Here is a 25247-nt window from a genome sequence, read left to right on the forward strand (position 1 = left end):
GTCCTTGTCCCTGGAGCGAGCAGTGCAGAGACCTGGGCCTGCACTGGGTGGCCGAGCTGGGGAGAGCACTCACTAGAGCAGTTCTCAACCTGTGGGTTGTGACCCCTTTGGGGATTCAACGACCCTTTCGCAGGGGTCGCCTGATTCATAACAGTAGCAAAATGACAGTAATGAAGCAGCAACGAAAATAATGTTCTGGTTGGGGGTCACTACAACATGAGGACCTGTAGGAAGGGTCGTGGCGTTGGGAAGGTTGAGAGGGAGCTTTGGACGGCAGCGACCGCCAAGTGGCCTGGGCTCCTGAGCCCTTTTAGGCCTGCAGGCCTTCACTTGCTGCAGGAAAGGCAACAGGGGCAGGGGCAGGCGCTCAACCACCTTCCCAGTTTTGCTCGCAGCCTTCTGCCCCTCTGTGAGCTCTGCTGCCGCTAGAGAACCTCCTTTGCCCCTCTGCCGCTTCTCCCTCAAACAAACGCACAGGTGGAGTCTTCTAAGCCCTGCGCTCAGATGTGGGGCTCCCAGCATGCTGACGTCCAGGCCCTGGCTGCCCGTGAGGAGCTGACTTCTCTAACTGACCCCCCTACGTGCCAACACTTGGAAGGCACATGCTTGCTGAGGCACCGTGTCACACACTAACTCCTGACCCAGAGCCACAAGCCATTTCTCCGTCTCGTCCATCTCAGCTGGCAGTCCCAGGTGGGGGAGTTAGGGCATTGGAGGAACAAGGCTGGGATTGAATCCTAACCGTACGCTACCACTTATCAGCTGGGCATGTTGGCCTTGGCTGTCTGATTGCACCTGGGAAATGAAGACGCTGACATGTGGGGTTAGACTCTTGTCCGGGGCAGCTGCAGAGAAGGCACCAGCCACAGCACTGACTGCCATGCAGATTTGGTTCACTGTGCCAGGTGTCCACATGAGCCACAGAGCAGCTCTGACCGCGTTCACTAAGAGTGTGCCCTTGGCAGCTGTTGGCGTGAGGGAGGTGGCCTCCTTCCTGCGCATGCCGGAAGCTTCGGAAGCCACCCTCTGGACACGCATTTCAGATTCACTGGACTCTGGCCAGTGGGGCCCGGCAAGAGAGGAGGGTTGGTACCTCAGGTACTTCAGGTATTGAAATCCAGGATGCTTTGACTTCTTTTCCAGAGTCTTTCTAGAACCGAATTTCAGATAATGCACACAATTAGCAGGAGGGCAGTGTGGAGGGCTGGTACTCACTCAAACAAATCCATGGGCATGACTCTGCCTGAGGTCTGTTCTTTTCATGAAGACACTCGCTCATATGCCTTTCCTGCCAGTAGAACACATAGCAGTCACTGAGGTCCCATCACACTCCAAGTGGCTGGGTCGGGCAGCGTCTCCAGCCTCAGTCAGAGCAAGGGGTGACCCTACCTTAGATGTCACCCACGAGATTCTAGAACCCTGTTCTGCCTGAAACCTGGCCACCCTCTGCCTCCCCACCCCTCTGCCCCACCCCACAGTCATTTACCTGAGGGCAGACCAAGGTGTGTGCATGTGTGTGTGTCCCCTGCCCTGCTCTCTGAGCCTTTGCACATTAGCACACTCAGCCTCTTTGCTGTCAGTCAGGCTGGGACATCACATGGGCATCTGCTCGAGACCATCTTGGTGTTGGTTCATCCCAAACCCAGACAATGAAGGAACATTCAGTTGGGTTCCCTGGGAAAATCAGAATGGTCAGCAGGAAGGAGGGGGGAAATAAACAAAATAAACAGAGGGAGAGAAAATACCGGTGCAGCAAAAGAAAAGACCACCGCTTCCTGTATTTTCAACAGATGATAGTGACCGAATGGCAGGATGGCCCTGACCTTTGGGCCGGGGGCCTGGGGTCCTTCAGCTCTCCTCTCGCTCCCTCGTTCGCTGGTGCCGGCTGCATCCTCACTGCCCGTGTCTGGGCCCTGCTCTTTCACACTTGCCTGGAAGACCCCACTGGCACATACGCATGTGCCGCCTTCTGGACCGTGCATTCCTTTCTCAAGGTCCCTTCATCGCTAGAGCTCCAGCGGGCACACGGAACGTTGCCATTGTTGGTTGGCGCTGAGCCGGCCCTGGCTCAGGAGCACTTTCACGGTGTTGTACTGATGGCGACCTTCACAAAGCAGACCACCACGCCTCTCCTTCTGCCCTGTGGTACTTACTGACGCCTCCGACAACGACTTTGGGAAAAACAGCCTTTCAACTAGCAGCCGCGTGCAAGCCATTTGCGCCACCTAGGGACCTTTGGCCTGCTAACCACCAAGTCAGCAGTTCAAGCCAACCAGCTGCCCCTGTCTTCTCCCATAAAGATACCTCTATCTATCTCTAGCTCTATAAACAACCTGCCTTTCTACTCAATCACTCACAATAACCTGCTGCTTTTGACTCAATCTCTCACAGCGGCCAGCGCATTATAAGGGGGGCTACTTTCTCACGGGATGATTCAAAGTTGATAGGTGCTTTTGAGTGGGTTCTGACTCAGAGCAACCCGTGTACAACAGACTAAACCACGGCCTGGTCTTGTGTCATCTTCACAACCATTGCTGCAGCCACGTGTCACCCCATGTCACTGGGGGATGTTCCCCATTTTTACTACTTTACCAAGCTTGATGTCCTTCTACAGGGACAGGTCTCTCCTGATGACAAGTCCAATGTATGTCAGACAAAGTCTGTCCAACCTCACTTCGAAGGAACATCCTGGCTGCACTTCTTCTGAGATAGTTTGCTTATTTCTCTGGTAGGCCACGGTGTTTTCAATATTCTTCACCCACACCCTAATTCAAAAGCATTGGTTCTTCCTGATTCATTAGTCAGCTCTCACATATCTATGAGGTACTTAAAATACCACGGCATGGGTAGTGGTGGGATGGAAATCATTTAAAAAATAATTCAAATAATTAAGGCAACGGATTCGGTGCCCTAATGACAAGTATAAAAAAGATAGACCAAAAGGTAGTTTATTATTTCATACAGTTAGTACTTAAATGCGAACAAAAAGAGAGATGCACAAAACTAGATTACATTATAAGAGTTTTACAATATTTATGAAAAATATTAAATAATATCTGACAAAACCAATAAAACTGATAGGATATTTGCATATTGTTTCTGACTGGTGCCCTCACTGGCAGTTTTCTTCTCTTTTATTCCAGCATCATTGGCCGTGCGCTTTATCGTTTCACTGTAGGAGGAGGATCCCATTCCTTTAGAGGTAGGCCAATAGCCACTGTGTTTGATATATTAGCAAAAGTTGGGTGACTTCTCTTCTCTGAATACATTATATTTATCTTTGAAAAACCTCTTGTTGTGCCTGTTGAACTTATAACAATTATTCTGACAATATATTTTGCTTTTTGAACATTTTCAGGAATTGCCCGATTCACTCTTCATAGCTTGTGGGGATTTGAGGCATAACACAAAGCAGGAACAAATGACAGCATGTCACCCCCTGGTCATTTGGCATTTTTTTCTGTTTACATTAGATGTTTGCTTACCAAAGTAACAAGTGCAAGGGAATAAAAATGTAATATTTCATCAAAAGGATGAATAAATAAACATGACAAGTGTGGTCTGTCTAATTCATTAGACCTGTGGATGGAATGAACATGACTATAGGCACTTAGATACACTGCTGTGCAGATGAACGTTAAAAAAAGCAAGGGATGTACATTAGTGATTTCCACACTGGGCAGATGCCCAGCTGCCCACCCTAGAGAGAACCCTGTTGGGAGTGCCACTTGAACAACCAGTTCTCCAAACTCAACAAAACCAGATACCAGTTCTGTTGAAACAGTACAAAATGGCCAAATCCTGCCACTGGGCTTGGGTCCAGCAGGGTTAGTCCTTCAGGTGACGTCTCTGTGTTTCATTCAGCTACTTAGTGCTTTGTCGGGATGAGCAAGGTAAGCATGGCCTTATGGTCTACCCTGTCTCTGTCAGGGATTGTACATTTAAAAAGAGGTTTTAAGTAAGCACAAATAAGCCTGTGCTTACCTTTCTTATTGGGTGATCTAACCTGAGGGCATTGCTTCCAATCACAGAGCACTGGGTGCATTTATTCAAGGAAAGATTTGCCCTTATGATCCATGACACCCCAAGCCTCAGTGGTTTAGCTCAATACCAATCCACTGCATTGCTATGTAGCAGCCAAATCAATTGTGCAAGGAGCTGGGCCCAGGAGAGTGTTGGATCCATTCAGTTTTGTAGGCGCCCAGGCTCATTCTGTCATGTGGGTCTCCGTCTTCTGCTCCTGGCTTCCGAAGTCACCACAAAACGGGACAAGAGCAGGTGACTCCAAGATGGTCAGCATCACTGTCTGCATCATTGGGCAGGTGGGCCTCACTGAAATCAGAAGGGTTGGAAAATTTGCATCCAAGGGGGAAAAGGTGGCTAGTGAAATCAGTCAGTGTGTAACCAGTGTTGGCCACCACAAGATAGTGCAAAGATGCTGATGAGGACAGATGCTCCCCTCTGCTGCTTACTCTGCAGGGGCCTCCATTTCCTCACTGGATGATTGGGGTCAATGGCCCCTGCTCTGCCACCAACCCCTGCCTCCCGATTGTCTTCTGGCCAAATAAAATTCAAGTATGCTTCTGAACCTCTTGTCAAACTGCACTAACTTTAAAGAGCTAAATCAGCAGGTCTCAGTGTCATTGTGTCCCTTAAAAAACATATGACAAGATATGACAAAATAACGATGTATAAATTACCAAGGGCACATGAGGGAGGGGGGAAAGGGGAGGGAGGGGAAAAAAAAAGAGGACCTGATGCAAGGGGCTTAAGTGGAGAGCAAATGCCTTGAGAATGATTGGGGCAGGGAATGTATGGATGTGCTTTATACAATTGATGTATGTATATATATGGATGGTGATAAGAGTTGTATGAGTCCCTAATAAAATGTAAAAAAAGAAAAGAGGAGAAAAAAATGATTAGGGCAAAGACTGTACAGATGTGCTTTATACAATTGATGTATGTATATGTATGAACTGTGATAAGAATTGTATGAGCCCCAATAAATTGCTAAAAATAAATAAATAGAAATTAAAAAAAATATGTGACAATTTGGCGGACTGTGAGTCTCTGGCTTGGCAGCTATGGAACCATGTCATGTGGCCGCTATGTTAGTAGTGATCCTTCCTGGCATGATCTGAGGAGCTAAGTCAATCATTTGTGGAAGGATGCAGAGTGGGATGCAGCCATCCCGGATCCACTCACAACCATGACCTGTTGGATCCACTCACATCCATGACCTGTTGCATCCATTCACACGCATGACCTGTTGGATCCATTTACACCCATGATCTGTTGTAAGGGGAGTATCTTACCCAAACTCACTGCCATCAAGTCGATGCTGATGCACAGTGACCCTCTAGGACAGCACAGACCTGCCCCTGTGTGTTTGCTACTCGGTAAATCTTTGTGGGAGCAGACAGGCTCATCTTTCTCCCTCAGAGCGATGGGTGGGAGTCAAACTGCTGGCCTTGTGACTAGCATCCCCACATGCAACACACTCCCCAGGCTGACAGCTCCTCCTTTATTGTACAAGAAGCGGAAAGCGGGAAAGGCTGGCAGGGGTGGACTGCCCTGTGATGACTGAGAAAGAAGAGCTGGAAGCACAGCACAGCCTGGAGCCTGGGTTCCTGCCTGAGAAGCTCGGAGGCCCAGGGAAAGATTGATGCCAACACACATGGCCAAGAGAGGGACCCCTGGAACACTGGCCGAGAGGTGCTGAAAGGAGACCCAGGCCTTCCCTGAGAGCCAGCGCAGCAAGAAAGCCTTCCTCCAGGACAGGCCCTCTGAATCCGGCCTCTGAGCTGCAACTGTGAGCGAAGAGTGTTCTCGGTGTCAAAGCCACCCACGCGTGGCACTTCTGTCACAGCAGCACCATGACCTTGAGGTACCACCTTCTCGGGGTGGGGGTGCACTTTGGAACCCACTGAAGACATTTAGAGTCACGTGGATGGGGTGGCCTGAGGGCTCTCAGTGGGTGAGGATTCGTCGAGCCAGGGGCAGGCAAGCAAAGACTTGACTTTTGACTTTCGAGAGTCTCGCGGGGCTTGCACACAGGTTAGGAGCCTGCTGACGATGAACCACCAGACGCTGGAACCGGACGGGTTCATTTGTCAACGGAAAGTTGAAAGACTTGTTATGGGGCAGGTGTGTTGGGTACGATGAGGTTGAAACCTGTGGGTTTGTTCATTAAGTGTCGTGTGACCTGCTGCCGCCCTGGGCCTGGCACTCCGGGATACCCATTCATTCTCTAAGGAACAACTGGGCAAAAGGAAGTAGTGTTATTAAAATCTGCAATAAGAAACTTCCTAGAAGAGGAGTTGGTTGCAGATCCATTGGGGTCAATCTCTCAAAACACGTTGGACGCAGTAAGAGAAAATAACAGCTTCTTAACTTGGTGTGGTCCATTTCCATCGGAAATCCTCACCCTCACTTCATTCTCAACCACATCAAAGAAAGCAGTCCGATAGTGTTTCTTTCCCTACCATCCTTCAGGGAAAAGCTGCAAATACCAAGCGACTCACCATCAAAGGCAACCAGATGGAAAGAGTTAACACCGAGCAGGCTGCTTGTTTTCAGGTCAGGGTTTCCATGCTTGCCGAGCGAGCGGAGGGGTGAAAGCAGAGGCCCTCCTCCCCAGAGAAATCACCCCCGTATGAAGTAAGTGCAAACATGACCTCACCAATGGCGGAAGCCTAGTTCCAAGTCAGAAAGCTGGCCAGTCAAACGGATATTCCCATTGCAGAGTTTTTATTTGAAAAAAATACGAAAAGAAAGAATGTATTTTTAAAATTACATAAAGAAATGAAAGGCTCCATTTTGGACCTCAGTCTGATCTTCCTTCTGGCTTAGGAAAAACCAGAACCCAAACCCACTGCTGTGAGTCCATGCCGCCTCCTCGTGAGCCTGTAGGACAGAGTAGTCGGGCTTTGTGCCGTTTCTGAGACGGTAAATTCTTTTGTTTGCTCTAACGGATAAGAAAGAGCTTCATATCAAGAAACAGCCTTATATCAAGAAGGCGTCTCACCTTGAGTCCAACTGAAGTCTCCGTGTCCGCTGCTAGCCGGAGCCGCTGCAGACTCTCAGAGCTGCAGGCCGAGGAGGCAGAAAGGAAGCAGGATGCAGGGAGATCACAGGACCCTGGGTGCTGAGCCACAGGGATCCAAAGTCTCTGGGAACAAGGCAGGGCGCCGGCAGCTCTCCAGGCCACGGCCCACATGAGACCACCCTGGAGGCAGACACAGTCTCAGGCAGAAAGCGAAGGGCCAGAGAACGGGACTGGAAATCTTATGGGTGCAGATAGCTCCATCGTTCGCCTGTGGATCGAGTGTGAGGTGGCTTGAACTGCCAACAGTGTGGTGACCAGCCTACCAGTGAAGGGCTCTTCTTGCTAAGAAGAAACTACCCAAGTCTTGTAAATAAGAGAACCTCAACCAGTCTTCTCAATGTCCGACGGGAACATTCCTTAGGGACATTGGCGGCACTGCCCAGCAAGCACTAGGCTGCAAACCAGAAGGCTGGGGGTTCTCCTTGGAAGAAAGGTGAGGCTGTCTGCCGCGCACAGAGCCACAGCCACCCCCGCAGGCTCACTGTGAGTCAGAATCCACTTCCAGGCACTGGGCTTGGCTTTTTTTTTTTTTTTAAAGCATCTGTCGCTGACAGGCCTAATAATTCCAAAGATTATTGAACATTCAGAGGAGGAGCTGGTATATTTTTATCTTAAAGAGCATCCCCCCAACCCCTCGAGCTTTTGTAACTCGTCTGGTCTGAAAGCATGAGTGTGGCCGGGTCCAGTACAACGGAATTCACAGAAAGAGGCAGGCACTGGACCCTCACCCCCACCACCCTCTTTTCCAGCCCAGGTGGTGCAATGGTTACAGGTTGGGTTGCTAAGCTCCAGGCTAGCAGTTCGAAACCACCAGTTGCCCCTCAGGAAAAAGATGAGGCTTTCTTCTCCCATAAAGGGTTATAGTCTCAGAAACCCACAGGGGCAGTTCTGCCCTGTGCTACCTCTGTGAGCCAGAATTGTTCATTTATTTTTCAAAACAAGATCCCTGGCTGGTCAAAACAGTTTACACTCAAAGACTAAAAGGCTGATGCATTACACCTAAACAAAAGAAACTTATGGGAAAGAAACACCTGGCAGTTGGCTCCCGAATTGGGCGAAGTCAAGAAAACCTCCGAGCATTATACGCAGCAGCACCTGTAGAAGCTCCGCGGGGGAGGGGTTGTTTTCTTCTTTGTTTTTTCTTTCACCTAGCAACCTGCATTTTAAGGTTCCTCCGTATTTTCTTCAAAAACTTGGTAGTTCTTTTTTGTTTGTTTGGCTGACTTTGTTTTGCTGTTAATGTGTGACCAAGACGGGGTTGCCCAGGAGAATAGTCACCTTTCCAAAAGCCCAGCCCAGCCCCTTCCTTTCCACGCTGCCTGGTGCCTGGAGCTGGTTGTGTTTAAGCCTCCACCGTGCTGGTTACTAGCTTAGGATCAACCCGTTCGCTCCCTTCTTGTGAAAGCGGAATAATACTCCACTGCATGGACGGTGCAGAGATTGCTTATCCATGGACCTACTTAAGAATCTTTTGGTGGCTTTTGATATGGGGCAATGATGAATCAAACTGCTGTAAACATCTGTGTACAGGTTTTTGTGTGGGGACATAGTTTTTCTTTTTTAAAAAATCATTTTATTGGGGGCTCCTACAACTCTTATCACAATCCATACATACAATTGTATAAAGCACGTCTGTACATTCGTTACCCTCATCATTCTCAAAACATTTGCTCTCCACGTAAGCCCCCGGCATCAGCTCCTCATTTTCCCCTCCCTCCCAGCTCCCCCCTCCCTCATGAACCCTTGATAATTTATAAATTATTTTGTCATATCTTACTCTGTCCGACATCTCCCTTCACCCATTTTTCTGTTGTCCGTCCCCCAGGGAGGAGGTTATATGTAGATCCTTATAATCAGTTCCCCCTCTCTACTCCACCCTCCTGGTATCGCCACTTTCACCATTGGATCATCCATCCTGGATTCTCTGTGTTTCTAGTTCCTATCAGTACCAGTGTACATCCTCTGGTGTAGGCCGATTTGTAAGGTAGATTGGGATCATGCTAGTGGGGTGGGGAGGAAGCATTTAGGAACCAGAGGAAAGTTGTATGTTTCATTGTTCTACACTGCACCCTGACTGGCTCGTCTCCTCCCCACGACCCTTCCATAAGGATAGTTACCTACAGATGGGCTTTGGGCCCCCACCCCGCCCTCCTCCTTATTCACAATGAAATGATTATTTTGTTCTTTGATTCCTGATACCTCATCCCTTCGACATCTTGTAATCACACAGGCTGGCGTGCTTCTTCCATGTGGGCTTTGTTGGTTCTGAGCTAGAAGGCCGCTTGTTTACCTTCAAGTCTTTAACACCCCAGATGCTGTATCTTTTGATAGCTGGGCACCATCAACTTTCTTCACCACATTTGCTTATGCACCCACTTTTCCTTCAGCGATTGTGTCGGGAAGGTGAGCATCATGGAATGCCAGTTTAATAGAAGAAAGTATTCTTGCACTGAGGGAGTACTTGAGTGGGGGCCCAATGTCCATCTGCTACTTTAATATTAAACCTGTAAATATATGCACATAGATCTATTTCCCCATCCTCATATATAAGCATATTTACATATGTACATGCCTTTATTTAGACCTCTATAAATGCCCTTTGGGGAGCATAGGTTTTCATCTCTCCTGCGTGAATCCTTGAAGCCTGATTGCTGGGTGTGAGGGTAAGCCTGTGCTTCCCTTTATGAGAAACTGCAAGATTGTCTTTCAAAGTGGCTGGACCACTTTTCAGCTCTCCAACAGATAATGAGAGTTCTGGGGAGTTACATCCTCTCTGGTATCTGGTATTGTCATTGTGGTTTAAAGCTATCAAGTGGCTCCTTGGGAGAAAGATAAGGCTCTCTACTCCTATAAAGACCTACAGTCTCAAAACCCACCAGTTAGACCTGAAAGCGTTCAGCTCGCCTGCCCACCGTCTCGGTCTCATTCTGGGAGGTGGGAGGCCTGACGTGCTGCCTCCTGATCCCGCAGGTGCTGCATTCAGCTGGGCTGGTCATCTTGTGCTACCTCCAGCATTGTGACTTTTCCGGCCCCTGGGTCTAGGTTGCTCTCAAGAAAGGACCTTTGTCCAAAGGCCACACTTTGCTCATGGCCCTTCTTTATGGAAGTGGTCTTCTTTGTGTCTCTGGGATTGGTTCCCTTTAAGCCTAGTAGGATGGCAAAACTGACCAATCTCCTACAAGTTTTCCAGGGACCTTGTTTGTACAGCCCCACCCACCCCTGCAAGGGGGTCCACGCACCTTTTTGCATCGCTAGTGAAACAGATAAGCTCATATTACCACATTTCAGCAGAACTGTCCGGAGAACACTTTTCCTTGGGAGCATTTTTCCCCGCCCCTCTGACTGGCCTTGACCTGAGGTCACCTGTTTGAACATCACGGTGGAATGCAGGTGTGTAAGTGCCCTCAGAGCAAGTCTTGTGTAAACTACCCTTCTCCCCTCGTCAAGAGAAGCTCTAAGTCTTTCTCTCAGGGACAGGGGTGTCCATTTCCCTCCCCAGCTAGGAGGACACCCTGGAGACAAATTCCAGGAATGGGATCATAAACCAAGGCACCTAAAACTTTACCTAAAGATACTTTTGTTTTACTTCTGTCAATACCACTTAGTGATAAATGGATTTTTATTTATTTATCTTTTTTTAGATAAATGGATTTTTACTTGCTTTTTCTTCTGCTTTTTGCATTCTATCCTCTCCGAATAATTTAAAATCAGCCAGGGGAAAGGGGGCTGCAGTCTGGAGAGAGGTCCCTTTGAACAGTTCTGCTGCAGCCCAGGCGAGCCTGAGATGAAAAATAAAACTTCAGTAATTTGAATTGGACATTGGAGTGGTCTTCTTTTATCTGAGCACGCAACAGCCAGCAGGCTGTCCACCCCCTGGTGGCCATGAACCCCGGATCTGCAGTCACTGTGTGGAGATCACAAGACCATGGCCGCATTTAGTAATGCTCTGCCAGCTCCTTTAGCAGGCAAGCATTTGGAAGATATTTTCTTTCAATCTGTGAGTTATCTTTTCACTCTCTTAAGGGACTTGATGTTTTAAATGTATGTTCTGTTGAACTCTCAGGGGCTCGAGCGGGCACTCTCTGTGGGAGCAGAAACTCCCCAAGGGAGGGGCATTTGGAAATTCAGAGTGGCCTCTGTTGATTGACACAGTGCTTGAGCCAGGAGAGGGAGCTACTGGCACTGGGAAAATGGGGAACGGGCTCACCAGGTGCTCTGCAGATGTTGGGGGGGGGTGGTATGGGGTGTGTGTATCAACCAACCAAACCAAACTCACTGCCATCGAGTCGATCCTGACTCACAGCGCCCCCTCTTTGGGTTTCTGAGGCTGTAACTGTTTACAGGAGTGGAAAGCCCCATCTCTCTCTCTCGCAGAGCAGCTGGTGGTTTTGAACTGTCGACCAAATGGGTCACAGCCCAACACGTAGCCACACCACCAGGGCTCCATGTATCAAACAGCGACAGATCACCTCATAACCTGCAAGACATGTCATGTCCTTCAAATTTATTATCCGAATTTTATCTGCTTAACATGACCCAAGCCCAGACCCGAGCTCCACGGTACACAGCAATGCATGGTCTGTCTCCTCTTTCCTTCATTGTAGCTATTGCATTCCATGTGGTCTCTCAGGACAATGGTTTGGATTCAATAAATATTTGTTGACTAAATAGGTAAATGCTTATTTTTCTCTTGGGTTGTTTATGCTTTTACTTTTATTCTTAAAAGATCATTTTATTGGAGGTGTTTATACTTTTAATTTTCATTATTTTTTTATTAAGAGATCTTTTATTGGGGGTGTTTATACTTTTAAGAGAGAGAGAGAGAGTTAAAAGGGGCTTACCTACCCAAAGGAGTGAAAAGGGACTCTTAACGGAAGTTAGCAGGCTTGTTCTCTAAAAAGGACCCGTGAGGAAAGCTGTTAGTGCTCTCGGGCCGAGTCTCCATCAGCAATGCTGAGTAGGTACTGATGTGGCAGTGTGGAACACAGACTCCCACCACTTTTGATGGATGTCACTGGAAATGTAACAGTTGAGCACGAGTTTTGTAATGTGGGTGTACCATGCTTCCCTTTAGGGCGCTTCGCAGATATTTGTGCTTTTGCCAAATGGGGGGCTTTTGGCAACCTCAAGGCTGAGTCACACGCACACTTTGGTAGTCCTCGAATGAGTTCCAACTTTCTAAGAATGCCACCCATGAGCCCCGGGCGGGAAACCTGCCGGCGGCTCTCAGTGCTCCGAGCTGTGATTCACTGTGCGGGTCTGGAGCTGCCCGGTGTCTCCAGGGCAGGCCTGGGTGGTTCTACTAATAAGAAGAGAGTCTGTCTTGTTTGGGTAACATTTCTCTTTAGTTGGGGCTCACCTGCGAATACCAGTCTCAGCCCAGGGCAGCACAGGCAATGGTCGATTTGCCAGTGGGTCGTGGTTTGCCCCCGCCTTCCCTAAGCGGCCCTAGAGTAGCTCCTACCCTTTGGGCTAAGGGAGGGTGAGCCGGAAGGGAACTGAGAAACCTGAAACAGATTCCGTGCTCTGCAGAGAATGCAGTTGCTTGAGGAAAGGTGTTGGGGAACATGGGCCGGGACTAAGGGGAACACCATCCACGCTCTTCACCACTCGCTCCAGCTTTGGGGCCACAGACAAGGTTGGCCTGGAAAAGAGAACTTTCCTCCTGCTGCCCAAGCGCCCTCTACCGTCAGGGGCCCCGCAAGCCAGCGCCTGTAGCCCCGGGTTTCAGAGCAACAGCACCATGAGGTGGTTTTGGATGCGAGGAGGCCCGTGTCGGCTGTGGGATGAGTGTTGGACTGCTAATCAGCCAAGGTGGGCAGTTCAAATCCACCAGACACTCCGTAGGAGAAAGATGAGGCTGTCTGTTCCCATAAAGATTCACACCTGTTAGGTTGGCGGCTACCGGGATCCGGAATCCTGAAAGGGGATTGGGCTGGCAGACTACAACAGGGCCTGCTCACTATTTAGCAGAGACATATCCATCCACTCTGGGTCAGGATAAGTTTGGGGAGTATTCGTAGGGTCCTTTTCCTTTCTTTCTTCTGGAGTCTATGGAAATAAGATAGGCAGGATAAGCCATCCCAAGGAGGCAGCAGCGGGACCAACAGTTGAGGGGTGGTCATGGGAGAGGAGGCGGCGCTGTGCGGAGAGGAGCGGTGAGCCAATAACGGCAGGGTAGGGAAACAGCAAGAGGTCTAAAATTGACGGTGAGGAGGGTGCAGTGTTCCTGGTCATGTCTGATGAATTGAAATTTATGAGGGGAATTAGTGAGAGGTGAACGATGGGTAAACATGATGGTGGGGCAGGAGGAAAGATAAAGAAAAAAAGAAAGTGGAAGAAAGTAACAGTTATATATGTAGGTATAAATATAGATGTTTATATGTAAATATATATAGGTGTACTTGTCTGTGTATGTATATATGTAAATACAACAAGAAAGCAGATGCACTTTGGGCCTTTATTTAAATCTTACCTCAGTACAAGAATGGATTGTTCTAATAATGTGGCAATATATGATACTCACCTTAACAACACAATCGCTGAAGATGAAATAGGTGCAGAAGCAAATGTGGTGAAGAAAGGTGATGGTGCCCAGCTATATATATAACATCTGGGGTCTTAAAGGCTTGAAGTTAACCAAGCAGGCATCTAGCAGGGAAACAACAAAGCCCATATGGAAGCACACCAGCCTGTGTGATCATGATGTGCTGATGGGGATAGGTATCAAGTTCAAAAACAAGCAACCAAATTGGCATGAAGGAACATGGACAAAGTGTAGATGCCAAATCCACCTGTAAGATAATTAGACAGTCTCTCACAGAAGGGACACATGGAAGGGATGATATGTCCAGGGTACAGCACAGCACTGATGAAACACTTAACTATCCTCTAAGTCTTTAATATTTCCTCCCCTTGGAACAATGACCAACATATGGCTCCCTCCCAGGGGGGCAGATAACAGAAAAGTGGGTGAAGGAAGACAGTGGTAGGTATAAGACATGAAAAAATACATAAATTAACAAAGGTTCTGGGGGAGGATGGGGGAGGGAGGAAAAAATGAGCTGATACTAAGGGCTCAAGTAGAAAGAAAATGTTTTGAAAATGATAATGGCAACATATGTACAGATATGCTTGACACAGTGGATGTATGGATTGTGGTGAGCTGTAAGAGCCCCCAATAAATGATTCCAAAGAATTTCCTCCCCTCACTATTATGGTCTTTGTTTTACCTGGATTAATCTGGTTAGACCTTGTTCATTTGTATAATTGAGAGCATTCATTGCATGAAAGCCAAGATAGATAACCCTTCAGCAACAGTAAGGGGAAGGACTCCCTGAGGGCACAGGAAGAGAGGAGGGGGGAAGAGGGGAAGGGAACGCTGATAGCAATGACTGCATTAACCCGACTCAAGGGGAATGGATAACAGAATTTCAGGTGAAAGGATACATTAGGTGGTGTAATATATGTATATATATATATGTATATCTATGTATATATAAAGGGTTTTTAAGGGGTAGGGGGTATAAAGGGGAGCCGATATCAAAGAGTTCAAGAAGAAAATGTTTTGAAACTGGTGGTTGTAGCAATTGTAAAATTATGCTTTATCTAATTGAATTATGGATTGTTATATCTCTAAGAGTTCCCGATAAGATGATTAGTAATAATATAAAAAGAACAAAGAAAATGTTCTAAAACTGATTGTGGTGATGATTGTACAACTCTTCTTGATGTGACTGAACAATTGAATTGTATGTGAATTATATACCAATAAACCTTTTCAAAGTTAAAAAATTCACAACCTCAGAAACATTACGGGGTCATTGGGAGTTGGTCTTATAGGGCCGATGGTAGTGGGTTTGTTTTTTTGGATCTGAGAGGTAATAAATACTTCAATAACTGACACAGAGAATGGGACAGAATTTGGTGCATTTCCCCTAATCTGTTTCTTGCCTATGAAACGTTCACTTTTGGTGAATAGGCTAACACGGTACAAAACCCAGAGAACATATTGAATAATAGTCTTCCTCATACCTCTGCCTCATGTTCTTGTCTCCAGAGCCCCACAGGGACCAATATACTGGGATCTCTCTGGAACTTTTGTGTGTAAACATACAATGGTTATCTTTCACTTTGTTCTGACAGAAATGCACAACAAAATTTTCTGAGTCTCTGGCAGGAAGGGCTTGGCACTGCAGTAGACCTGACTGCAAAGCATTCATAAGGATCAGCAGACAGACCTAGTACAATTTTCTCCTTTTTTTATGTTGTCATCATCATTTTCTATTTTTGTTGTTTTTTAATTTTATTGGGGGCTCATACAACTCTTATCACAATCCATACATATATCAATTGTGTGAAGCACATCTGTACATTCGTTGCCCTCATCATTCTCAAAACATTTGCTCTCCACTTAAGTTCTTGGCATCGTTTTCCCCCTTCCTCTCTGCTCCCCCTCCCTCATGAACCCTTGATAATTTATAAATTATTATTTTGTCACATCTTACACTGTCTGACATCTCCCTTAGACCTGGAACAATTTATAGGCTATTTTTCCTCTTTTTTTCATGTCTATCTATATAAGATAGGCAGGATAAATAATCCTGAGGAGAATAAAAGGGGACTTGGTTCTCTGAAGGTTCTGGGGGAACAGGAGAGAGGCGTAGGGGAAAAGGAGGGAGGAGCCAACAAACCCACGGACAAGGGAACAAGAGATCTAAAATCAATGGTGGGGAGGGCATAGAGTGCCTGGTGGGGTGCAATCAAGAGCAATGTAGCGAGAGAAATTACTCAGAGCTGAATGAAGGTCAAACATGATAGTGGGATCAGAGGAAAGTAGAAGAAAATAGAGGAAAGAACTAAGAGTTAAAAGATAATTATAGAGGTATAAACAAAGGCATGTACATATTTAAATATATTTGTAATGACTGGTACATCGTCTGGGTTATCGGTCTATCTATATATATTTATAGGTTAAGTATTAAAGTAGCAGATGGACATTAGCCTCTACTCAAGTCCTCCCTCCATGCAAGAACATTTTGTTCTAATAACCTGGCATTCTGTGATGCTCACCTTTCTGACCTGAACGCTAAAGACAAAATGGGTGTTTAAGCTAATGTGGTGAAGAAAGCTAATGGTGCTTAGCTATCAAAAGACATAGTTCCTGAGGTCTTAAAGGCTTGAAGGTAAACAAGTGGCCATCTAGCAGGGAAGCAACAAGCCCACATTGAAGAAGCACATACATCAGAAGACCCAAAACAAAACAGACAACAATTTTGATGTGAACGAAGGGGGTTGGAATGGAGACCCAAAGCCCATCATCTGTAGACAATTGGACATCCCTCACAGAAAGGTCACAAGGAAGGGGTGGGCCAGCCAGGGTGCAGTGTAGCACAGACAAAACACACAACATTCCTCCAGTTCCTTAATGCTCTCCCTCCCCACCGCACTATCAATGATCCCAGTTCCACCTTACAAATCTGGCTAGACCAGAGCATGTACTCTGTGCAGATAAGAACTCTGGACACAAGGAATCCAGGACAGATGAACCCCTCAGGGACAATAACAGGAGTAGCTATACGAGGTTAGGAGGAAGGGGGTGGGGTAGGTGGAGAAAGGGGTAACTGATCCCAATGATCGATTTACAGCCCCCCCCCCGCCCTGCCCTGGGGGATAAATGACAGAAATGCATGTGGAGGGAGACAGCAGATGGTGTAAAGTATGAACATAAAAATAATTTATAAGTTAGCAAAGGTTCACGAGGGTAGGGAAGGCGGGGGGTGGGGGGAAGAGGAGCTAATATCAAGGGTTCAAGTAGAAAGAAAATGTTTTGGAAATGATGGAAAAATGTCTACAAATGTGCTTGTTACAATATGGATTGTTATAAGAGCTGTAAGAGCCCCCAATAAAATGATTTATTAAAATTAAAACAAATTCCAAGTCTCAAACACTTTTAAATATCTCTGCAATTACATCCATTGCTTTTCTTCTTTAATGGGTATGGGCTGATCTGTCTTGTTTAGGAAGGCCATCTGTCTTCTAAGATTGAAGACAGTTTTCCTGCAACATTTCCTCCATACTTTCGTTGTACATTTGTATTTTTATCTTTGAATCGAGTGTGAGTTGAAGGCGGGAATCAGGATTCCCTTCAAAGTGACTGCCCATTGGATCCATTCTTTCCAGTGGAGACCGGCGCCCCACCATCAGGAATAGCCTCCCAGGATGGCCTCATCCCACAGGTCCCTCTCCTGGGCGCTTTCCCGGCCTGCTCCCATCTTCTTCCCATGGCGCCTCCTTTCCGTGCTTGTGGCATCTCCAGCTTGGTGCTTCCTCCTGTGTGTGTGCCTCTCCTTACTGACCTTGTCCTTTCTCTTGTTTTCTTTGTGGGAATGCCCATCGCCATGGTATTTCCTCTTCAACACCGGTTTTTCCTCCATGTGCTCTTGTCCCTCCTCCCCGTGCCTTCTCAGATGGCTCTCTTTGCTGCCTGGCTCAGGGAGGCCAGCATGGTCTTTGGGGAAGAAGCAAGGAGAATCTTGTCTGGGTTGGGCTCTGTAGTCAGCCAAGTTCTTTCCTCGCAGCAGTGGGCTCAGAAACCGAGGGTGTTCCCGGAAATGCTTTTGTTTTTTCTCACTGCGGCTTGTGTCCTCCGTTCTTTGTCTGGCGGCATGACCTTTGGACCAAGGAGGTAAATGGCTTCCCACGGCGCTCATCCTGTTGTAGAGACCCAGGGATATGCTGGGCTTTCTGAAAGACAGGTTTTGCCCCCGCACGAAAGGCTGGGGTCCCAGGTGGCCTCTGTCCTGGCAGGCAGAGGCCTCTGCCGCCTTGCTAGGGCCAATCCTGGGCTGCAGTCCTCTGGCTCGTTGCTTTCTAATGTAATCTTCAAGTTCACATTGAAAAGAGTCCTGGGAAATCGTAGTCTTTTCCATCTTTTTGACCACAAATGAATCTCTGCTGGGGAAGAGGGGAAACTTGGTTAAATATATATGTGACCTTGCTATAGATGAATTCCTTCTAACAAGGAAAGATCACGTTTTCTAGTTCCTCCTGTTACTCATCGATGATTTCATTTTAGATGTTTGATGGGCGGTTATGTGTGTTCTTCGTGTGTATGTTGTTGATGTGTGTTTGTTGTTGTGGTTAGGTGCCACTAAAGTCATTTCAGCTCAGAGCGACCCTCGTGACAGGGTAGACCTCTCCTATAGGGTGCTCTAAGGCTGTCATCCTCACAGAAGGAACCCCGGTGACCCAGCCTAAGAGGCAGTAGCTCAGAAGAGGATATTTTGTGGTTTAAAACTAGGAACAGTGTAGCAATCAAAGAGATGAAACCAGCGATATATAAGTCTGGGATGTAAAGCTGATCTGCTCTATCAAACCTTCCCCTCAGTTCACAGTAAAATCTTTCAAAACCGAAACCTAATGGAAAAAGTGCCTCGGGGTACAAGACTCCATCTTCCTTCTGAGCAAATCACGTGAGAAGATGGACTACGTGATGAACATGGGTTGGAAGAATGGCTAGCTGCAAGGTCAGTGGTTTGACTCCACCGACTGCTTCGATGAAGAAAGACGTGGCAGTCTGCTTCCATCATGATTTACAGCCTTGGAGAGCTTAGGGGAGTTCCACTCAGTTCTATCGATCACTCCGAATCGGAATCAGTTTCTCAGCCATCTGCGTGACTTGGGGTTGAGTATGAGGAATGAACGAACCCGTCTTGGAAGCAGTGCAGCCAGAGTGCTGCCGAAGAGGAGGGCGGTGAGACTTGGCGGGGTTGGTTCTGTGCGTCGAACCGATGGGGTCACACACGCCGGGCTGCTAATCACAATATGAGCTCTTTGATTGACAAGAGAAGGATGAGGTTTCTAATGATTTACAACCTTTGAAACTCAAAGGGCCAATTCTATTCCATCCTGTATCGGGTCACTGTGAGCTGGAATTGACTTTGAAGCATGGAGCTTGAATTAGCAGCAAAGTCACAGTGGACCCCGTTCTGCATACACAGCATGGTCTCATGCGCACTGCTGAAGGCTCCGTTGTGTCCGCTCTTCTCCTTGGGAGGTCTGACCAGTCTGCTCCGAAGGGGCCCCTCCCTGTTGTTGTGAGGTGCCAGTGAGTCCGTTCTAACCCATAGTGCATTTGACAGCACGGAGTGGCACATCACGTGCGCAAGGAACCCAGCCAAAGAGGGCCGGGAGCAAGGGGTCGGCGTGCCAAGAAGGACCCCTCTACTGTGAGCTGTGAGGACATGCCCTGGGAGGCCCTCCAGTTTGGGTTTCAGGTCCCCTCTCCTGGTCCAAGTCCCTTTGGGCAGGTCACAACAGTAGGCCAGCTCACTCACGTGTTGACGTGTGTCCTTTCCTGATCTTTTCCAAGCCTCAGTTTCCTCATGTAGTAATGACACGCTGTGGTATGGGCCCTCCCTAAGGGCTCCCTGAACACATACCAGGGAGTTTCTATGAGGTTGTGAGGTAGCCAGACAGTAAACAAAATGAAACGAAACAACCAACCCTGGCAACTGCTGGCGAGGAGAGCCCAGTAGTTTTACTGGGAGGAGAGATGGAAGGGTCAGGCTAGTCCATTTCTTCCCCTGGCTTATATAGGGTTCAGCTACAGCCAGGAAAAGTAGGCACTTCGGGCCCATCAGGTCTGGTTATTTTACCTTTTAAACATTTGCCTACACATAGGTGGTAGGCTCTCACCCACTTTAACCCACTTGTGCCACACACCACAAAGCAGCCAGATGAAGCTTCCCCGTTAATCGGATGACATGCCCCACAGCCTGGCCTCTCCCACTTTCTCTATGGCGCTAAAATCACCTTCCTAACAAGGCCTCCTGTCTGTAGTCTGCAGGCCATAAGGTCCTCAGTCTGCAGTACCAGTCACCATGGCCTCCTCCCCTGTCCCTCCTTAAATGCTCTCTCCCGCCACAAAGCATGGGCTGGGCAGTGCCAGCACCCCAACTCTCTCAGTCAGCAACTCCCCTTTCTCCACAAGTCTCCTGGGTTGGGCTGCTACCCACAAGGTCTGAAGTTCAAAACCACTAGCCTCTCCATGGCTTTCTACTCTCATAAGAGTTATAGTCTGGGAAACCCACAGGGGCAGTTCTACCCTGTCCTATAGGGTCTCTCTGAGTCAGAATCAGCTCCATGGCAGTGACTTTGATTTACAGCATTGAAAGCAAAGCTTATAAGACATTTTTAGCTGAAAACAACATTTCTTCAAGGAATTTCCTTCGCTTGGGGCTCTCCTGTCAGGCCCAGAAGACTCGGATCTACTCCCCTCCCACAAGGAGGAGCTTGCTGGTCGCTGCAGACTTCCAGGTGATTTGGGTTGCTTCTCAAACCTCACACAAGAAGTGACCTATCAGCAACTCCTGCCAGCTGCACTTTCAACCCAGGTGCATCTAGAATCTGATTGCTTATCAACATTCCAATATTGCTGTATCTTAACAAGATAAAGGCAGTGCCTCCTACTGGTTGGTCTCTTCATTCTACTGCCTCCACCAGAAAAATCACTTCCAGATAAAGTAATCCAGTTGATGGTCCCATATCACTTCCAGATAAAGTAATCCAGTTGATGCTAGTTTGCTTAAAATCCATCACAGGTTCTGTCTTTCCCTCAAGAAAAACAAAACCCCAAACAGCTCAGTGTTATCTATTTAGTCAAAGGCAAACTCATTATGACCCTATGTAAGATTGCCAAGATGGTAAATATGTACGGGAGCAAAGAGCTCCAAGGAGGGGCTGGTGAGTTTAAACTGGTGGCCTAGCCGTCCAACCCTGAGCAGGCCTCCTCCTTCACTCGGCAAACCTAGACCTCAGCTCACCAACACTGAGTGGATTCTGACTCATAGCTACCCTGGAGAACAGAGTAGAATTGCCCTTGTGAGTTTCAGAGACTGTAAACTTTTAGGGGAATGGAAAGTCTGGTCTTCCTCCCACTGAATGTTTTCCAACTGGCCAGCAACTCAACTTGTGAACGGCTCCACCACGGGGGCTCCTTGGGTTCAGATGCTGTCAATCTTTCTGGGGATCAGAAAGCCTCCTCTGTCCGTCAGAGTGGCTGGTAGGTTCAAATGGAAGCCCAGCCCAACTCATAACCTATTAAGCAAGACACTAGGGATTGAAGAGAAGGAAGTTCAAATTCCCACACTACCTCCAAAGACAGCCCTTCTTTCTGGGAATCTCTCAGTGGGAGTGCAGGCACACCCTGGCCGCAGGGCCCTTGTGCTTCCCTAAGGCCAAGGAACCTCTTTACTAAGACCCCTTCCAAGTTCAGGAACTTCTGGACCATTCCCTAGCAGCGTTTCTCACACACAACATCCCTGGAGGGGGTGGTGGTGGTGACATTCTGAGCGCAGATTCTGAGGTGGGTCTAGGGTGGGACCTGAGGTGCTCAGCTCTACGGAGCTTCAGCTAACGCTGCCACCGAGTAACAAGGATTTTTAAAGTTTGATCTATCCTGTTTTAGCAGTTGACTGTGAACTCCTCTCTTCGCAGGGATTGGTCTTCACTGTTGTTTTCTCATTAGTTTCAAACTGTGCTTGGCATAAACTCAGAAAACAAATGCACTGCCCTGAGTTGATACCGACTCATAGCCACCCTACATGACGAGGTAGAACTGCCCTTGTGAGTTTCTGAGGCTGTGACTCTTTACCGGAGTAGAAAGTCCCATCTTTCTCCCGTGGAGCAGCTGGTGGCTTTGAAGTAGTCCAACGAGTCCGCACCAGGCCATGCACCAGGCCACGCACCAGGGCTCTCGCATGCTCATCTACTAACCCAACACCAAGCCCGTTGCCACGGAATGGATCGGACTCATGGGGACCACGTGTGACAGGGTAGACCTGGACTCCAGGTGGTTTCCAAAGGCTGGTTTTGAGGGGAAGTAGATCGCCACACTCTTCCAAGGTGCCTCTGAGAGGACCCGAGTCTCCAATCTTCCACCATTAACATGGCCCTGCTTCCTGTCTAGCCCCGTCCCTCCTGACGAGCACTGCAAATGTCCCCAAACATGAGCCCAACAGAGAGACCCTATCCAGCTTACCTCCTGATCCGGAGTCAAATCACCACCATGTACTAGTTTACAGTAAGGATTGCCACAAACTGGAGGAGCCCTGCCTCCTCCAGCCTGCAAGCCTTTGGGCACGGTGAGGAGACGTGCCCAGGGCCCCACAGAGCGGAGGCCTACCTGGACGCAACCTCACAGGGAAATAGGAAGGCTAACACAGCACAGATGTTTCACCGCTTCCTCTGAGCTCCAGCTCACTTAGCAGCAAAGGGGAAGCACGAAGCCACGCCCCTCCCATTGGTTTCCACCCCTCTTCTCACACCTCCTAGCAATAAGGGGAAATAAATCCAATCACATGCGTAGCAACGCCCAAGTCCATGCCTTTGGAAGAGCCAGCCTTATCAACGCTGTCAGGCTCGGTCTGAAAGGTTTGTCAAGAGGGCTTCAAAAGTTCTTGGAAAATCCCATTATCTTTCCGTTCCATTTTCCCTGAACTTATGGAAGTCCCCTCACACTTTGAAAAACTTTGGTAAAATCCTAAAAGCATAACACCCACCCATTGCTGGCAAGTCAGTTCCAACTCATGGCAATTCCAGGTAGGGTGCCTGCGAAGGGATGGGTGTGTGTGTGTGTGACTATTTATGATGCACTAGATGAAATCTTCAGGTCCTCAGGTTGGCATCCAACAGTACATCTGGTTTCAACGCATCTCTTGTAATCTCTTTGATGTCCCCTTACCAGCTCCACTTCCTCCCTGTTGGCTTCAGCAACTCCTTTCCTAGCCCTGAGGACTTTGATGTTGGGAGAACGTCATCCTTGTGATCTCATACAGCTGATTAATTTTCTTTCTGTTTTAAAAACACAGGCAATGGGTTCAGTCCTAGACCGGAGGGGTGGTGACTAAGGGCCACGGTCTCAAGGGTCCTCTATGCCTTTTTCTGACCAGCAGAAAAAGTCTCCCGTATGAACTGAGTGTTTGGGCCGGATCCGGACCATGCAGCTGCTTCCCCGGGTTCTCCGGAAGGATGGCCTGCTGGACTGTGTGGCCCCTTCCCCCGCCTCTCAAGGCCAGAGCTGGACTGTGCAGTCCCTGCCTCCAGCTTTCCAAGCAGCTTGTCTCTCCGGGATAGATCTCTACAGCCCCTTCCCTCAGTGTCCGGGACGATTTACTCACAGACCACACCCTGACGCAGACCCTGCAGCTGGCAGCACCAGAAGGCCCTCCTTCCGCTTATCAGCACATATGTCCTTGGCTTAAGCCAGGCCGATTTCCCTGACCTGCCTCGTTGGGTCTTGGAACCCGCCTGGGGGCTCAAGATGTCCCCGACCTTCTCTGTTCCCTCTTCCCTCCCGGGAGTTCTTTCCCTGCCTCAATAAAATCTTTCTCAAGTCCACATTCCTGGCTACATTCTATCTCTGCTCCGGGCCTCCGTCTCCAACCTCTCACTGAGTTTGGTTGCACGTTTGCGCTAGCCTAACCCCAAACCAAACTCGCTGCCAGAGTCTCTTCTGACTCCGGCTCATAGTGACCCTACAGGCTAGAATGGCCCTATTGGTTCCCCAGCCTGTAATTCTTTATGGGAGTGCAAAACCTCCTCCTCTGTGACCCGGGACGGCTGGCTATTTCCGACTGCCACGTTCCTTGTCAGCACCCCAGTTCGCAACCACCACGCTACCAGGGTTCCCTGTCTCTACCCACGACCCTGCCATAGCATCCTTTTGGAAGAGTTGGTAGGGGAAGGCAGACACCATCTAATTCTTCCAGGGCGGGGCGACTGATGTGTGGTCCATTAGTCCACTGAGCTAATCGTTCCGACCTGTCTTTTGATTTTTATCACTGTTTTTCCTCCAGATGGGGAGAGACCAGTGGTCGTGTCTCAGAGGGGCTGCTCACGGGCATTTACGATCCCAGACCCCACTCACAATAGACCTTGATGTCTCCCCAAACTGCTGCTCACGGGCATTTACGATCCCAGACCCCACTCACAATAGACCTTGATGTCCCCCCAAACTATGGCCCTGACCATGCCCCCGCCCCCAGGCCCAGTGACTTATTCCCTCAAGGAATTTGGCTATGTCTAAGCAGTATTTACAATTTTGCCTCTGTATGTCCCACCACGTTCATGGACATATTGGAAGCAAAGATACGCACATTCATACAACTGTCGAATCTCTCTGTATACGTGGTGGAGTTACGCTCATTCTCCCTCACACAGCTAGTCACGCTCCCTGTCTCTGTGAGCATCTGCTGTAGCGTATCCTTATTGTAGAGTTGACTACGTTCCCGTATTTGCCTCTGTTGCCTTTAACCCTTGCAAACTTTCAGTGTTTTCTCTGCGGTGGTTGTAAAGTTTTTTGAAAGAGGACAGCCTCATCGTGCCCCTATTCCCCCCACCCTCCCGCCCCACACCCTCATGCACATGGAGCGACACCCATGGAGTGACTGGTGCATTTAAACTGCCCAGTGCTTACCAACCGAGTCCAAGGCAGAGATGTGCAGAAGACAAATATCTATAGTCTGATGACTTGTCCAAAGGCGCTGTCCCCAATGCCATGCAGGTCAATGCATTTCACCATCACCTGAGAAGTGCTTCTCCCTCCTCCTTGGAATCGTAAGTCTCCTCTTCTCCGTACTCTGCTTTTCACGGCAACCTGGCCCCTGATTTTCTGCATAAATATTGGAAGACTGCGGTTGAACTTTGCCTCTGTTGTTGTGTTGGTGCTTAATCTTTCGTGTTCCTTAAAGACAGACTTTGACTTTTGAAGACAACCTCCTCTCCTTCACAGATCCCTTCCTGAAAGCCTGGGCACGTTAAGCTCTAGGCCCAAGGCCACACATGAGTGTGAAAATTGTGGGCCAGCTCATTTGCTTATTTATGTCAAACGTTGTCCCCAGCAGTTTACCAAGATAAGAATTTTTAAACCAGTTGTATTGGCACTTCGTGCACAGGACCTACAATTAATCATCCAATCATATCATGCAGATGTGTGCGATCGTCCCCACAATCCATTCTAGAACACTTTCTTCTTCCTTGTACTCATTGTTATTTACGGTTTTTAAAATTATTTTTAAAATAGTGGCAAAGCATAAACAAAACATTTCCAATTCTACAACATCGATGTGTCTAATTC

This window comes from Tenrec ecaudatus, chromosome 11 (assembly GCF_050624435.1).
Source record: "Tenrec ecaudatus isolate mTenEca1 chromosome 11, mTenEca1.hap1, whole genome shotgun sequence".
NCBI lineage: Eukaryota > Metazoa > Chordata > Mammalia > Afrosoricida > Tenrecidae > Tenrec > Tenrec ecaudatus.